This window comes from Lichenostomus cassidix, chromosome 2 (assembly GCF_008360975.1).
Source record: "Lichenostomus cassidix isolate B80296 chromosome 2, HeHo_3.0, whole genome shotgun sequence".
Lineage (NCBI taxonomy): Eukaryota > Metazoa > Chordata > Aves > Passeriformes > Meliphagidae > Lichenostomus > Lichenostomus cassidix.
In genome coordinates, this window is record NC_139482.1 from 102,474,614 (window position 1) to 102,492,531 (window position 17,918).

The window sequence follows — 17,918 nt, forward strand, 5'->3', positions numbered from 1 at the left end:
CACAGTCGTGTATACACAATACTTCAAGAAAATTCTCTGGGTTTTGTTTAATCTAAATTCAATTATATAGTAGTATTTTAGGTATTTTTAAAATTTTTATAGTGAATTTTTTAGTTAAGCTGCATTTAATTTGTTTTACAGTAGCTGGAGATTTCAGGAAAATATGCCCCCCCTGTCTTGTGGGCCTTGTGTGTCACACAACACACTTCTCAAGAAGTGATTTCCTAACATGATGTAAAGTAGTAGGTGAGGATGGAAGGACAAAATAGTGGACTTCTTCTTTGGAGAACTTTCTTCTAGCAGAATTTTAAAATGTGGTGCTCTAAGTAGAAAGCCTTATTTCTGCCTTTTTCTTGTGATGATTAATAAGATTGATGAAAAGTTTCCCAGTTTCTCTTCTTCATCACAATATATTATTCACTCTCACCAGATAATGCAAGCAGAATGTGGAAAAACGGCAGAGGCTTGGCTACATTTTGCTGATGATGTTGCTTCAGCACATCTGGTTTATTTGCTTTTTAAACTTTTGGTAAAATTTTATGCCACTTGAAAATGGGGTTTTGTTTTACTTTAAAATCTAGAAATATTTGCAGTGACATAACACCTAAATTTAGTCTCCAGTTATGTACAATAATGGCTTTCTGGTTTTGTCTTAAACTGCTTGACTGTGTTTGCAAGATGATGCCTGGATGCAGGCATCACCTGGCATTCTAAGACTAATTTTTTTGGTAAAAAATGTGGTTATTCTTGTGTATAAGATAGCATAGGTTTTATAACATACACATTTCTCTATGGATTATTAGTTATACTGGGATTCTGCAGTGGTCATAGTTTCTCATCCTATCTTACATATTCTCTGATTACTTTGGGATTTCTTTTGTAGCTGAGCATAATTTTGGTGAATTGCCATTATGCCTTGAGTCACATGGAATATAGATTACAACTCTGACTATATTGTCAGAACTACTTTCTATCATTTACCTTCCTTTCTTTTGTTTACCAAAAGGCACTGAAAATAGGATCAGGAATGAGGTTTGGTTAGGGCTGTAGTTTCTGAGCTACAAAGCTGTTGCCATGCAGTGACAGGACAAGGGGGAATGGCTCTAAATTGAAAGAGGGCAGATTTTAGATTAGATATTAGTAAGAAATTACTTTCTGTGAGGGTGGTGAGGCACTGGAACAGGTTGCCTGGAGAAGCTGTGGATGCCCCATCCCTGTGAGTGTTCAAGGTTAGGTTGGATGGAGCTTTGAGCAACCTGGTCTAGTGGAAGATGTCCCTGACCATAGCAGGGAGCTTGGAACTAGAGGACCTCTGGAACAGATTTCCTGGAGAGGTTGTAAAGTCTTCCTCACTGGAGATATTTGAGAGTTGTCTGGACACAATCCTGTGCAATGTAGCAGGGAGAATGGAACAGATGACCCACTATGGTCCCTTTCAACCTGACTCATTCTGCGATTCTCTGGTCTTTAAGGCCCCTGCCAACCCAACCATTCTGTCATTCTATGAAATAAATGCAATGTCATCGAGCTATCAGTAAAATATGAATAACATTTAATTTAGTACCTTAACTGTTTGCTTATTACTTATTCTTATGGTGCAAAATGAGAAGTTCTAGAAAGATTCAGTGTTTCTTTTGCTTTTATATTAGAAATACTTAGTCCACTAATTTTATGGGACTGTGTGTCTTTGTAGAGAAATACTAGTAGTTTTCCCAGAATAGAATGAGCCTGAGATTGTCTCTCCCCCTAATGCTAGGACAAGCTATTGCACAGCTGGAACAGTGTCAGAAGGTCAAGACTAAGGAGTGACAGCTATCGAGACAGATTTATCTAGGTCATTTGCTATCAGTCAGCTGTCTGTTTACATCTGTGCACAAGGGAAGTCATAATAATAGAAATAATGCTCTTTGGAATACTTCTTCAATTAGGTTATGTTTATTCAAGCAGCTGATTGCATTATCAAAATCATATTTAGAAGAATGTAGAAGTACACAGGAAAACAGAGAGCTGTGTAGAGGAGGCATTTATGTGTAACATACATCAAAATCTGCCATAATTAGAACATTTCTTCATGTCAAACCTCGTAAGCTATTAAATTAATAAATAATAAACATATTCTTATCATTAAAATATATTTCTACCTTATTTTTCTCTGGGATGTGGAAATTTTATTCTGCTTTCTTGTGCAGGTTGTACAGCTTCTTTAGGGCCACACAATGTCTTTACCTATCTGCTTTCTGATAACTGTTAGAGGACAAAGAAATGGCTTAGAAATTCAGGCTCAGTAAGTAGCAAGGGATATACCAGTAAATGTCAAAGGCAACTAATGCTTCTTTCTGCAATTGTGCTGCTGTGAAGTAACAGTTTGCCAGGTTTTATTTATGTTTCCCAGAAAGACAGCAATCTCCATTGCCTCAGACTGTGGGACGTTTTCCAGTAGTCCCCTGCTCTCCCACAAGATTCATGAGATTTTAGCTAGACCCAAACAACCCATTTAACAACATTTTGAAATTCAAAATTTGTGTCCCATTTTAAGCTTCTGTTTCAACACCCTCAGCTCTTCCCACCAAGGAAACAAATGCTCTAAGAAATGCTGAGGGGAACCAAAGCCAAGTAGTTCTGGCTTTTGTAGAGGGGTATCACTGTTAGCTTGTGGTATACTGTTAGTGATATATCACAGTTAGTGATAATTACACTGCATTTCAGATTGGTTTCTGGCTGATGATACCTTTCAGATGGCTTTGTCCACAGCCTCTGGTAGATTGTTTACTGTCCATTAATTTTGCCATCTCATTTTTAATTTTTTATAGTCTTGACTTCTTTAATATCTTATGAGTTCCTTGATTGACATGCACAATCTCTGCAAATTTTGTTCCTTTAGTTAATTTTAAACCTTCTGGTTGGTCACAAGACAGCACCAAATTTTTGAGTTATAGAAGGGAATAATGAGTCTGGCCATCTTTTATGAATTCCCAGTGGCATGTATGTCTTCAAGCAGTATACAAAAATAGTTCACTGTCTTCTGAAGAATACAGTTTTACAAATAGCCTTATCTTTGTATATATCTGTATAGCCTAGTACTTTATATCCCAACAAAAACCCAAACCAATAAACAAAGAAAAAATTAAAAAAAAATTATATTCCAGAAGATCATTCCAAAGAAGATTCTTAGAATCTCAAATGTACTCCCAACTTTACTGGTGAGTCGATATTTTACCTTAGGCAAGCTAATTTGTTTTTCTGTGCCAGAGGTTCTTGACTGCCTTGCCTTCATTGCCTGCCTTGCTTTTATCAACTTTCAAAATATCTTTCAATATTTCATATCAAAATAATCTTTCAGCTCACTCCAAGGTGTCTGCAGACACAGCAATAAAGATGATTTCCAAGAAAATACATGAAGGGATTAAACCACTCTTCCTAACAAGCAAAGTTGTTAGAACTTTTCTGCAAGGTCATATGACACCACATGTGATCCCCTTCTCTTGCCATCAAGAAAGAGATCTGTAGCTTAGAAATCTTAGAATTCTATCAGATGGCCATAATTTGCTGATAACACTTGTAATTCTTGTCTAGCTACATCTTTCAGTAAAATTTCACCTTGAGCTTGCAAGTTGACAGTATGCAAACCCTGCATGTTCTGTATAATCACAGTTTCCTGTTGGCTTCTCAGCTCCCTCTTCTGTTTTCTTCCTTATTTCAGGTGTTGAAACAGCTTTAATTGATCATTTTTCAGTCCTGTGGTCCACAGGCCTCAGAGGTGTGCCTACTGAGGAGCTTTTGAAGGTGACGAGGAAACACAGAATAATATATTTATATAGCTCTGTCTGTATGTATGTTACATGTTAAAAGATAATTAGACATTATTTAAAATTTTTGGAGAAGTCTGCCCAGTGAGAAGCTGTTGATAACAACATGTTCAGGTTGTAAAACTCACTGTAGAAGAGCATCTCACCTACCTCTTGGCTGCCTGGGGAGAGTCATTCCTCTTCCTTAACTCAGCAGTGATCAGCCCCTGACTCTTGCTGTGGGGAAGAGAACGATGACTATTTACCTGCTATTATCTGCTATGAGCAACTGGAGAGAGTGGGAGTGAAAGCATTTTGGCTGCACCCCGCTGTCTGTTGGAAGGAGGAGTGACTGAGAGCACAGGATGAACCCTGTCAAAAGGGAAATGCAACCAGCTCATCCCAGTTTGCCTCACAGCGCAGGTGGGGGAAAACTGATGCAGAAGTAACAAAATGCTTGATCTGTGCCTCTCTGAGACAAGCTTTCTAAGGTTTCTTCTTACCTGAAACAGGTTGTAAAGTACTTGCTTATACTGGCTTTTCCAGTGGATTGTCTGTTCTTAGTGACTACTGATAGTTTAAAACGCATTCAAATATGCCTTTGAATTTGAGATGTGAAAAATAAGTTTGGGAATATGCAGCACCAGAAGAGGAGTGAAATCAGTCAATACTGGTTTTAGAACAGAGCACATGCAGTCCATACGAAGTTGGTTTTGCAGCATTTGCAAACTTGTTACTATCCTGACAGACTCCAAAATAGATCCTTCACATTTGGAGGATGAAAAAGGTGTAAAATCTCAGAATAAGTGAAAGAAAAAGACAATGTGTGAAAGAAAGAAGGAAAAAAGAGAATGCTCACCAGAATGCATATTTCATTTAAAAATTTGTATTTAATCAAATGAGAAAGTTCTGTTAGCAATAAAGACATAATCTACTTCCTTGCTGGATGCTAACTTTAGCTACATATTATCAGAACACTCATTCTTTATTGAAGTATTGGAAAGTTGCATTAAATTGTACTGTAAAGCGCCATATAAACAGAGCTTTTTGGGGCATCCATTTACTACTCTCCCTAGACCAAAGTGACTCATTTGGTGTTGGGAGACAGTTACCAGTGCTGTATCCTAAGCAGTAGTATGCACTCACGAGATTTTAAAGATCAAACCAGAAAGTTTAAAATGTACATTGCAGAATGATGGAATGAACATTTACAGTAACAAATACATATTTTACATTATCTAAAGAGCGTTTTTGTGTGTGTTTGGAGACCTCTGCAATTTTTTTGTTTTGTTGTGAAAGTGAGATTTACATATTTTAGTTGGAACAAAACCCAACACAATCAAAGCAAGAGGATTCAATGGTAGAGATTGCAGGTCCATCAGTTTTACACAAGTATTTCTACCTTTCTACCCATATTCATAGCAATCTACAGTTCAGACTGGATGTCAGGCTTATATCTCAGTCTATGTTTTTCCTCTGATACTGTTCAGTGTATTGTTATGATATAAATATATAGGGGGACTTAATAAAATAGTAACATCCATTTTTCTCAGTGTGGAAGTGCAAATTAATGGTTAAAGACAGAGATAATGAGCCACAATTCTTGGTTCTATTCTGGGCTCTAAGCTGACTCACTACATAATCTTACTCAAGTAATTTAAATTCAGGTGAAATAGGCCCCGCTGAGCTGATAAGATAATGCATGTTTCAGCCTTTCTTCCTCGGTGGGTTTTTCTGTACAGTTTTGCCCATCTGTCATCAAATTTAATAATGTTTTGTTCCTTAGGATCCTTGTAATATATGTTTAATAAATGTGTTTATTTACACTTAAATACTTTATTGAAAGGTGCCTTTTTTCCCTGATAGAAGCAGGCAGGTAAATGTTAGCCTGTTCTGTAGAGATATGTTTTCTAAAATTATCCTCTTCCACATCCAGACAAAATGACCTTTCAAAATGCAGTGACACCCATAATTGCCCATCAGTAGGGTTGCCACATGGAGATACTGTCTTGTTCTCAGATTTCTGCAGTGAACTAAATGATCATTTGTGACGCACAAGTCAGGCCACTGAATATTTGCTTTCCACTGGAAAGTGTACCTCTGTCACTGATGTGTGAAAACTCAAGAGATCTTTGCTTTTTAATTCCAGTATATGGTCTGGAAATCAAAATACTGACCAATTTGGCCAAGTAGATTCATTTTTCAGCAAACTGTAGTGGAACTTAACATATGACAAAGTGTGCTTTCCCTTCTATTTCTTCTTGGGAACTCCATCCTCTATTACTGTGCTCTGCGTTTTTGGTTGCCTTGGTTCATTTCAGCAAACAATCTTTTTGGGTTAGCATTCAAAATTTTTCAAACTGAAGTATTCAGCATTTATCCAGTACCTATGAAGTTGCTCAGGTCTTTTTGACGGACACTTTGGATGACCTGTGGGTTGCTTGCATCCATATAATCCTTCCATATTCCTAAAGCCCAGCTGCCTGAGGAGGGTAAGAAATTATGTCTCAGAATGGCTTCACATGACCACATTTCCCAGCAGTGGGAATGGCAGCACCAAGCAGTGGTGATTCATTCCCTCGGCACTAAAATTGCCAGCGTTCAGAGGAAAAGGATCACTTTTGAACAAAGAAATGCCTTATCCCGCAGAGAGTACAGACATTATAGAGTTATTAATCAGGGCAGTCATCCTGAAAGTAGATTTAACTGCAGGATTTCATGTAGGGGAAAACCAGAACTACAGTAGGAAGTGATTGAGGGTTCAAAGTAGTGGATAGAATTGCATATTTTAAGGACTCCTTAAATTACACCTGGGGAAAGGTTCACTCTGTGCATGCCAATGAAATTATTCCTGTTCATGTGGTTCACAGTTTTCTTTGGATGGCAACTACCCAGTGTGGTAATTGCAGTTGGTTGTAAAACAGGAAGACAACTAGTTTAATTTGCTCTGTTTTCCACTTCAGTGTCACCTCAGGCTGTTTCTTTGCTATATCTCGTAGGCAAAGCCAAGTCAGCCTCATCATTAGTGAGATGGGAGACCTCAAAGGAAAACAGATTTGGCAGGTAACTATACTGGTGATTTTTTGCCTGCTGCTAGGACTTCATGCAAAACAGAAGCATGAGCTAGGAGTTAAGAATTTCATAGTGCCGGGGCACCTATTGTCTTTATGAGTCATAAAGCTGAGGTACTATTCTCCTATGGCCATTGCAAAACAATTCAGATAATTTGAAACACCCTAGTTCAGCTTCACTTCTTTTTGGAAAGTGCCTGAAGTAGAGCAAGTCAAATTCCTACATTGTCATCTGGATTTTGCTATAGTACAGCTGAGGAAGAAGTAGCTTTTCATAGATCAAAATTATTGTTTAGTTTTAACAGGACTTCAGGACGTCAAGGACAACTTAAAAGTTGGATCAGGTAACTGAAGGCCTTGTCCCATTTAGTTTTGAATATCTCCAAAGGTGCAGGTTTCAAGGTCTCTCAGAGTATCTCACTTCAGGGTTTGGTCCCTTTGATGGTGAAAGAGGTGTGTACTATCACTTGGTCTGTAAATGCTCCAAGTAAAAGAAAGTTGCTTTGCCTTTTCGCCAATAAATCATGTTTTCATACTGCCTTCTGCCTGCAGATGAAGTGTAACTGCTTAGGCTTTAGGGACCTCCAGGTTAACACTGAAGCTGTTTGGGGTACAGGTAGTCTGGTTTATCTCTGTGAAGATTTTCAGATGTCCAGAATATTAACTGAGTCAGTCAGGCCTGTGCTCAGTGGAGCCCGTCATCAGTGGGTCTGTAAGTTTAATGAAGACTTTGCTTCCCAGAATGGAAGGGTGGTGGGTGTACTGAAAACAGATCTTTATTCTGATGAAAGTTACAACAGAATCAGGGCAAGCAGAAATTACAGAAATTCTGAAATGAATTCGTGGAAGCCTAGAAGTCTTGACATTGCAATTAAAGCTTTCAGAGGCGCACATTTAGAAAAAAGCATTCTGAAACTCATTACTATTAATCTCAGTTTATAAAATTGCAGGTTACACTGACCTGCATTTCTGATAGCTCTTGAAAGGTGTGTGGTTTCACCATGTATTAATATGTTAGAAATTTCTTTTTACTTTATTTCTCTATACCTGTAAAATGTGTTGTGAAGCATAGTCATTTTGATTTGGTAGCTCTTTTAGCACCCAATTTTCACCAAGTAGATGTGCCTGAAATGTAGGAAATAGTAGGTAATCGAGCATTTTATATTTTCTTAGACAATATCACAAAATTTAATTCACTTTAGAGTCTTTATACTTGACTAGGATTTGTTTGGGCTTGGATATTATATTAGTTTCCTCTTTCTGCTTCCTTAGGTGATGGAACTTGGGTAATGAAATTCTAACCCTGCATAAACGGGCATGATTCCTGCCAAGTCTAAAAGACATGCAAGTTAAAGTGAAAAATTGCTCCAAGTATGTCATGGTATTAATTTTTATTTAAAGTCAGGAATATTTCTATCCTTAGTAATATATATTATACTTGAAAGCTTCCATTTCATTTACCACTATAAAGTCCTGTGTCAAACAGTCTAAATTCTTGGTCTACTAGTCTCAGCAAGTCAGAAGCCAGTATGTCATTAACAACCATGGCATTGGTTACTCAGGAAGAGGTTTTTATTTGGTCGTCAAGGAATGTTCTGTGATTGGTTCATGTTATCATGGAGCTCATTCTGTCTCCCACTAATATGGATATCTATTCTTTCTCTGATGTTATAGTGGAGATTGACATCTTGTAGCACTACATTTAATGAAAGAAAGAGTGAGGAAATAAGAATTAACTACAGTTCTGTAATAATGCAGTTTCAAATAGCCTTTACTTCTCAGTGCATGTGTTTGTTAAACTGATGTTGAATCTATGTGTATATCTTAGCTGAAAACTTCATAAACCATTTTCTGAAAGATTTAAAGAGCAAGTTGTATGAATTTCAGCAACAAATTGTCATTTACCTGCTTCTCTGATTGGCGGTTTTCTCCTAAACCCTTTTATCTCTAACACACCTTATTTAGACTAGCTGTCTGTTAGGAATGTGTTTTGGGCTGGTCACTTATAGTACTGAGACTAAACACAGATTTTCCATTTTGTGTTATCGTCCTTCTGTGATTATGGAACAATATGTGCTGTATCCTCAGCTCCTTGAAAGATACATGAGATTTCAGCAGTCTCACTGAATTCTTCTGCTACATTTTTATTGACCCACAAATGAGATGCAGTATGAAAGGAGTTAACTACTGAGAAATTCCTACTGGAATCAGCTGCTGTACAGCTGTTAATACTAAAGTTGTTTTTAATCTCTGTGTTTTTATTGAGTCTTATTTCTGAGTGTATGCAGCATATTCCCTCTCCATAAATAATGATCAGTTTAACTTACTGCATAATGGAGAGATGGGAGCACCTTCCTGACTTTCCCACTGGGGCCTCTTGCATTTCTAAACCTACAGAAAATATCTTTGGTAATCAGAAGATGTATTTGCCCAATTGTATAAAGGGAAAGACAGCCTAAATCTGTGTCTCAGTTTTTTCAGCAGCTGAAAACTTGTACATTAATTATGGCCTAGCTTACAGGAGGACCTAGGAGGTAATTTATGTGGAGGAAATTGCTACTGCTTTAATGGAAAAAGAAAAAAAAAAACAGTTGTCTTAACTACCAACCTTTCCACCTGGGTTTACATCCTGGCTTTCTTGAAAATCCATCTATACATGTGTGCACTTGCTCTTCTCTGAGTGTATTGCTTTTACCAGTCTACCCTTCATGGCACTTCTTAGCACATGGAAAGGGCAACAAAAGAAAGTGAAATTTCATTTGTTTTGCTGAATTCTTATTCACTGCAGTTTCAAATTCAGTTTGTTAATATGTTTTTGGGAAATTTCATGTCTGGAGAGAGTTAAAGAGAAAGCTAAAACATTTACGGATGCCTCAGTTCAGTCAGTAGAGAAGTTATGTAAAATGCATTTCAAATAGCACATTTGTAAGCAATGTTGGTTTGCCATATTTCCTATAAAATGTCAGGTTGTTTTTAACTGATATCATTCAAACAGCATATCTGATCACAGTGCAGATGCCTTTGTATTATTCAATGGTCTTTTTTTATTTTTACAGGACAGAAAAAAAATATACTTTTGTGGTTTTTTTCAGTGAAAATGTGTTATTTTTGAGGTTAGGGATAGCTTTATCACGTTCCTACTAGGCTACCTCATATGTTCTTTTCATATGAAGATATTGTACTCTTTTTACAACTTATCAGTTATTTTATGAGGAGAAAATAGTGTTCAGTTTGTAATTATGGAGATACTTCTCAGTGAAGTCCTCTGATATTGGAAAATACTCTGTTGATTTACTGGGATATGGGTGGTTGTATTTCCAGCTTATTCTCTCTGACATGGAGTTCGCATTAAATGGACGTGACACTTGGGGACGTGGCTTAGTGGTGGATGGTGCTAGATTTATGGTTGGACTCAAGGATCTTATAGCTCTTTTCCAACCTAAGTGATCCTATAATTAATTATACGTTCATGAATGTAGTCATTACTTTCATTATACTTTATTTGCAAATAGACAAATATGTCTGGGGATGTTAAGGGGAGGCAACAGCTGAGGGACAGTGACCTTCCCTTTAACTTTGTGATAAAAAGGGTGGAAGGAAAGCAGAGAGAGTGCTCCCTTGGGGTAAGAAAGGCCTTGACTTTTTTTAAAATTTTTTAATGGAAATTACATTAGCATAAGACACTGATATTTAGAACAAACACACTTTTGGGTTTCCTTCCTTTTCTAAGGCAGAGAAGAAAATTCTTCCCATTTGTACTTTCTTTTGTATTCCCATAAAAACCCAAAATTTTCTGTTTTCCTAACTTTTTAACCTATTTTTGATTAAGTTCCTGTTCATGATTAAATTATTTCCCAATTATTTCTTCTTCTTTGAGCTATAATTAGTCCTCATTATCAGAACATATCACTTTGTGTTGGTGGATGGCACTATTTGACATTTATCTCAACCTGTCTTTTCCCTTCTTTCATTATTCCAATGAGTGTTAACAATATCTAAAAATCTGACAGGAATCTTAAATGTCTAAATGGTACATTTATTATAAGGCATGCTGAATATGCCAGTATCACAGCAAAAAGAGATTCAAACAAGTCATTTGATGACTGAAATGACAAAGGGAGAAATATATCCACTGTTTACTTGCTGTTACTGTGGAGTGTGTGGTATTAGATAGAGGATATGAATTTTATTTGTTGTGTCATTATTTAAATAAGCAATAATTTCAGAAACAACTATTCATCTTTATATGAAACTTTAGTTAATTAAATGCTTTGCAATACCTGCTGTCTTCAGGATGTTGGGTGACTGGTGAAGTCATAGTTATCTAATTTCACTGTTATTTTCTAAACCCAATTCTGTCTTATTTTGCTGTGTGTATTGAACTCCATGTCTAGGCCCCTTTGCTGGTTCCACGTGATTATTTCCATATTCAGTAACCTTGCTTTTCCTTTTCTTTTAGGGACCTTTTCAGATTGACAGGTTATGCAATTATTAGTTGCAAGCCCAAAGAATAATACCTGCGCCCTTCACTACTAAATTCCAAAGACTGTTGTACATATTGTCTCGAATCCTTTAAATTAATCTCTCTTACTACTAAATTATTCTATTAATGAAAGTGCCTTTTTACCAAATTGCTTGTTGGAAAAATGCTTACATTGGGTATGTTTAACCAGGGCTTCTCTCAAAGAAGTTTGGAAAGTTCTTAAAAAACTGAAATTACCTTCTCTATCAAAACCTGGGTGGATTACTGTGCCCTGGCGGCTGACTGCTCTGGCTTGATTCTGGATATCTCTGGTCATCTCACTGGCCCAGCAGGCAGAAGGGCTTGTTATTTGGCAGTGTGCTTCAGCAAATGTTATATGTGGTAGAAGCAGTTCTGCAGAGATGGTAGATTCTTATTTCAGTTAGAGTTTACAGTGTATGATTTGTTTTTACCTGCATCTCCTACTTTGCTAAGTATTAGGGAACAAATAGTGTTCATTTGGGCTAAAGCCAACGGCATGAGGTTCAACAAGGCAAAGGGCTGGGTCCTGCACTTGGGTCATACAAACCCATGCTGTGCTACAGCCTTGGGAAGAGTGGTTGGAAAGCTGCTTGGTGAAAAAGGACCTGGGAGTGTTGGATGACAGCAGCTGAACATGAGCCAGCATGTGCCCAGGTGGCCAAAAAGCCAATGGCATCCTGGCTTAGATCAGAAATAGTGTGGCCAGCAGGACTAGGGCAGTGATTTTCCCCCTGTATTCAGCACTGGTGAGGCCATTCCTGAAATCCTGTGCTCAGGCTTGGGTCCTTCACTACAAGAAGGACATTGAGGAACTGGAGTGTGTCCAGAGAAGGGCAGCAGAGCTGGTGAATGGTCTGAAGCACAAGTCCTAGGAGAGGCAGCTGAGGGATCTAGAAGTGTTTAGCCTGGAGAAAGGGCGGCTCAGAGAAGACCTTCTCTCTCTCTGCAAGCACCTGACAAGAGGTTGTAGAAACCTCTTGTCAGGTTTCTTCCACCCATTGCTTGTTACACGGATTCAGTCTCTTCTCCTGTGTCACAGGCAATGGGACAAGAGAAAATGGCCTCAAGCAGTGCAAGGGAAGGCTTAGATTGGCTTTAAGGAAAGCCAGTGGCTTCACGGAAAGGGCTGTCAAATATTGGAACAGGCTGTGCAGGGATATCCCTGGAAGTATTTTAAAGACATGTGGCACTTGGGGACATGGTTGAGTGGTAGACTCCGCAATGTTATGGTGACATTTGGACTTGATGACTTTAGACATCTTTTATAACTTTAAAAAATTGTATTATTGCATATATACTTGTTAAAAACGAAATTTCATCAATCAAAACTCTTTTGTTCTCCTCAGCTAAATTTATATTTATTTGGTTGCTTATTTTTGTTTTTTTTCCCCTTGGCAGCCTGAAGCATCACAAGGGCCATATTGTTCAGGATTTCAAAGAGCAATCGTTTATCTTTGTGGATACAAGTAAACGGACAATGGTGTCTCGACCATCTGCTCAAGCTGCTTGAGAACATTCTTCTGTGCAAATGGCATGAAAGGTAATTTAACCTCAGAAGGTGCCCACAGAGCTTCAGTTCTGTTTACCATTGTGTCTTTACCAGCCTAAAAATAAATCATGCTGAAAAAAAAAAAAGCTTTTTTGTCTTTCCCAAGGTAAAGAACAGATCACTATCAGAGCTAATTTCAGCTAATTTCATCACAAGGGGTTGTTTTTACTTTCTAGTATTTTTTTAAGTAGCTGAGAGTTTTCCTGGGATAAATGGTATCTGTCTTATAATTGTGTTTGTTGCTGTAGGAGGCTGTTGTTTTTCAGAGTACAAAATTGCATATAATCATGGAGTGGTACTCAGTGCTGAGTGATACACACTTTCAACACATCAACTGCAATTCTGCCATGACCCTTGTTATTTTGTTTTGCCAGACACTGTGCTTAATTGAGGAAGGCAGCTCTGCTAGTAAGCAAGTTTTGATGTTCAGAGGGGTATTCTGTCTTGAAAATGATGAGTGCCTTTTCTGGCTGCTCTGTTTCAAAGCCCCACTGGAAGTAGCTTCAGTCTCTGGTCCCAGTGAAACTGTGGAAAGATTTAGTTTCACTGCCAGTTAAAAACCCATATATATATGTATGTATGTATGTATGTATGTATGTATGTATATATGATGTATATAGGTATATATGTATATAGAATAGACAAACGAGAGAAAAGCGGTTCCTTTCTAAATTTCAATACATATTTTAAGCTAGAAAAGCAGGGCTTGACACTCATCTCACTGTCAATGGTTTTGTAATTCCTACTGGCTATGGTGGTTACTCTCAGGACTGGCAAAAGCAGCTTCTGGTTGCTGCCCCACAGCTTGAAGCTCTGTATTACCTTCTGCCGTCTGCTGTGCTAATTTCTTCAGTTCAGTGCTACAAATAAAGCCACTTCTGGCACCTCCATGCCCTCTTTATGCTCTGTTCCTCCTGCTTTGTGGTAGGCCAGGTTGGTCCAAGATGTGAGATGGTATTCTGGCAAAGTCTGGAGGTCAGATCAGACTCTGTAGAGCATGTTCTCTGGGGTGCTGTTGCTGCGCAATCATCTTGCACGCTGCTGTGGGAGGAGAAGTAGAAAATGCATTTTCCTGGATGCTTTGTCAGATAGCTTGTTCTGAGGGCATGTGGGAATGTCAGCAGCAAAAAGAAGGTAGATAAAATCTGTATTCAAGAATCAAACTTGGATTAAACGAAAAATTACAGTAGTGTGTCTGTGAGGAGTGTATCTCAGCTGGTTTTGTTGCTGATTTAGCTACACTGGTTTAGCTAACCAAATAAAATGCAGTGTCTTACTGTAAAAAATACATTCTGGACATAAAAATGGACCAGGTTCTCAGATTTAATTGCTAAAGAGTATCCAGTCTTGATGGCTGCATAGCTTTTGCTCCAACTTAACAACATAAGCCTGATTCATACTTTCCTTGGACATTTTCACTTGGATTTATTTTTTTAAGCAGAAGAGGTGGAACATGACAGATTTGAAAATGTTTTATATAGCTTTCAACAAGAAGGAATTTATAGCAACTTGAAGTTACATAACTTCTAACTCCACTTTTTTTTCATGGCATGATTTAGATAGATCTGGTACTTTCACAATAATTCAAAGGAATATGCAATCAGTCAATCCATCTTACCTATTTTAAGCATTTCCAAGGAACCATCACTGTAGTTTCTACATTTTAAATCTGAATACAAGTGACAGTTTGCCATAAACAAGTATTTTGCAAAATATCAAAAAGAAAATTGGCTTTATTCATTTATGAAATGAAGACTTCCTCAAATAAAGGGATCCCACACTTTTGCTCATGGCGTTCACTATACAATTAGTATTAGTTTATGATTTAGGTAGAAAGCTACTTCAGGAAAAACTGTGTTTTTCACAGGAAGATGATGGGTTTGCTTGCCAGCAAAAGCTAACTGATTTTAGATTTATAAAACCCCACAATTATCAGAAAGACAATGGAGTATTACCTTTCAGTAACTGTAGTTGCCTAGATATAGGACAAATGAACACAACATTTTTCACAGAGAAATATTTAGGATAATCTAGGAATTGGTTCAGATGGCTTCAGAATACATATAGCCAAAGGTAGTTCGGATTCTCTCAAAGAAGTTTATTCAAAACATTTTGCAATATTGTTCAAATAAATAATTGCACTTTTAATCAAGTGAATAATTCATGAACATTCATTTAAAGGAATTTAATCAAAGCATCATGTGAATATTTTCACAATGTTGTACCTATAGCAGTATCAAAGCAATCCTTCAACCTCAGCTTGCACCTCTGTGTAGTTCAGGTGTTTGGATTTTGCATCATTTGATCTCAAAAAAGAAGCCAGGAAAAATAAGGTTGACAGTGCAGCACAGAATTTGGCACCTGTCTGGAATATAAAATTTATCCTGCTGAGAAAAACAGACTAAGCTGAGAAAAATATGAAGAGAAGTACAAATCAAAAGCTAGAAAACTAAAAACAAACCCCAGAAAATAAAAAACACAATAACAAAAAGGAACCAGCAGAAAGAACTGCCTGTGTCTCAGGAATATTGTCTGTTTGTGAATATGTGATCATATTTACTTAAAATCGTAGAATGTTCATGCCTTGTTTGTACTTCTTCCACATCTGTAGGGTAGATTTCAGTATTATTAGTGTACTTTTCCAACCCACATGGAAATTTTACTGGAAAAAAGAAAAGGGGCATTAATAGAAGTTATTTGATTTAGCTGGAGCTTTTTTAAGGTCAAGGGCTGCCACTATAATTCAAAACTACAACAGATGAAAATCTCTGCTACTCTCAAGCTAAGAGAAAGAATTCTAGAAGATCCTTTTAGTTTTCCATAAGGTATGGAAATCCTGAATATTTGAGAACTCAGTTTATTTTCTGTTTCTCAAAAGGTACAGGTAGTTCTGTACGTTATTTTTTACATTTTACTGAACAACATAGCAGTATTAGATTCACAGAAAGAAGGAATTAGAGATTATGTAGGATTTGACTTCTATCTCTCATCTCTTCTACCTCACAGACCATGTTTGGCCTTCATTTGTTGTCGTATTTTGAGTAGTTTTCCTCAGAGGAAGTGGTCAGGAATGAGAAAGGAGTAAGACTACTGTTACTCTCTCATGTGGAACTTTTATGATAAACATGTATATGATTAAAGGCCTGAGACAGAATGTGAAGAAGCTGCTTCCCAATATACAGTGATACCATTTCATGGTCCTCACCCATACCACATATCACTGAGATTTCGTTTAATGAGCTGTAATTGTCTGCTGTCATCTGTCATGAACTGAGGCTGTGGCTAGGTTTTAGTTTGCAATGAGGCACTTTAGTGCCAGTGTATGTTGGTGTCTAAATGCTTGCTAGGTGTCTAGATTCTCATATAATCAATGAACTATATGGTTTCATGGTAGTCAGGCCAAAAGAATGATTCAAATATCCATTTCCTACAGGTTCAAATGACTGACACCTTTGCACGCCACTAGGACTATTTGTAACGTGGTGGTGTATTTGAGACATCCATGTGAAATTGATAAATATGCCACAGGACTTGTAGGAGACCTGCAGTCTCCTGATGGGCTTGCTGGAGCCAGGAAGGAATGTTCCAAGGTTTCTCTGAGGCCAGCTGAATTGGGCCTTGGCTGTCTAGGTAACAGCAAACTTAAATATCTTTCTTGGAAGTAGACAACAGATGCTGGGTGTGTTAATCTGAAACTGAACTCCACCATATGTAACTGTGTCTTTATTGGATTTTGTGCAAACAGCCTCCCTGACATGGGAATCATGCAGAGAAGTAATAAGATTGAGGAAAGTCATCCAGGTTTTGTCTTGTTTGCTGTGGTCATTTATAGGAATCTGACATTACTATGCTGAATCAAAGGAACTTTTCAAGAGGGGCCCTACGAAAATCTGGCTTGAGACCTCTGCCAGTGCAAACCTGCTGGCCAACTGAGATGCAGAGGCAGGACCTCAGGTTAATGGTTGTGAGTTGAAACAAGAGGTTGAGAATGGATAGAAGGAGGAACAAGTGTGAACAAGTGGCCCCAGAGTTAGTTGACTTGTAATGGTACAACAAAGGGGTGAGAATTAAAATGGTTTGTGAAATTTTTTTGTTGCAACCAGCATTAAAAATTGTGTAGGCGGAGAAATAGATATATTTAAAAAAAAAAAAACAAACTTGCAGAAGGACTTAGGGTGATTTGTGGGGGTTTTTTGTTTATTGGTTTTGGATTTTAATATTATGCCTTTTTTGCTGTGAAAAGGTGAGAATATTTTTGTAAAAATTAAATCCTACCTCCTTGTAAGTGAAACATGGGAAACACACAGAAAGGAAAAAGGGAAGGTCACAGTTTCACTTGCAACTAAAAATCTAGCATTTTCAAAAAATGAGGAAAAACAGGAAAAAGAGATTTCAAGTCAGTCTAGAGCAATTTTTTCTCTTCTTACCTCATCTCAGTGAAGCAAAAGCTTCCCTATATATTTAAGCAAACATTTAAATATGCTTTATCAACTCCCTAAGTAAAGCCATACTGTATTTCTTTAATCACAAGATACATATTGCAGAAAACCTGGGACATATTGGTAGCTTTATTATAAGCTGGTAAAAGTGAAAAGGAATGTAGGAAATCTCAATTCCTTGACTAGTGAGCAAAAATAAAGGATATTGCAGAAGTATGCAAAATGATACATCAATAGAGAACCAGTATTATGGTAATGTTTTGTATAAAAATTGTGAGTTCAAATTAAAAATATTTTGAAAATAAATACAGTAGCAAAGTATATTTATCAAAGAACAGTAATAAAATCAATAGTAGATTTGATGTATTTTGTATTAATTTGAAGAGCAGTATTTCAGCAGGCTCTGGAATGCAGGAACAGTGATCTTTGTTATTTAGTGTAAGCCAGTTGCATCCTTGAGTAGAAAGGTAGCTCTGAGTGTTTGAATTTTGGTCACTCCTATCTATAACCAAAGCTCATGTACCGCTGAGCCGGTGACCTCCTTCCTAAAAAAGCCTGACATGTGCCACA

At 37.4% G+C, this 17,918-nt stretch overlaps 1 protein-coding gene across 11 annotated transcripts in view; it reads left to right on the forward strand.

The window, feature by feature from the left end:
• Nucleotides 1-17,918, forward strand: part of DLGAP1 (DLG associated protein 1) — a 405,566-nt gene that overhangs the window by 69,298 nt on the left and 318,350 nt on the right. For 9 of the 11 annotated variants that reach the window (XM_085052618.1, XM_085052611.1, XM_085052617.1 and 6 more), the window contains exon 2: nucleotides 12,759-12,900. The exons of the other annotated variants lie outside the window; for them this stretch is intronic. The gene's annotated coding sequence lies outside the window, so the exon portion shown is untranslated. The remainder of the gene's footprint in view (nucleotides 1-12,758; nucleotides 12,901-17,918) is intronic. 11 annotated transcript variants of the gene reach the window in all.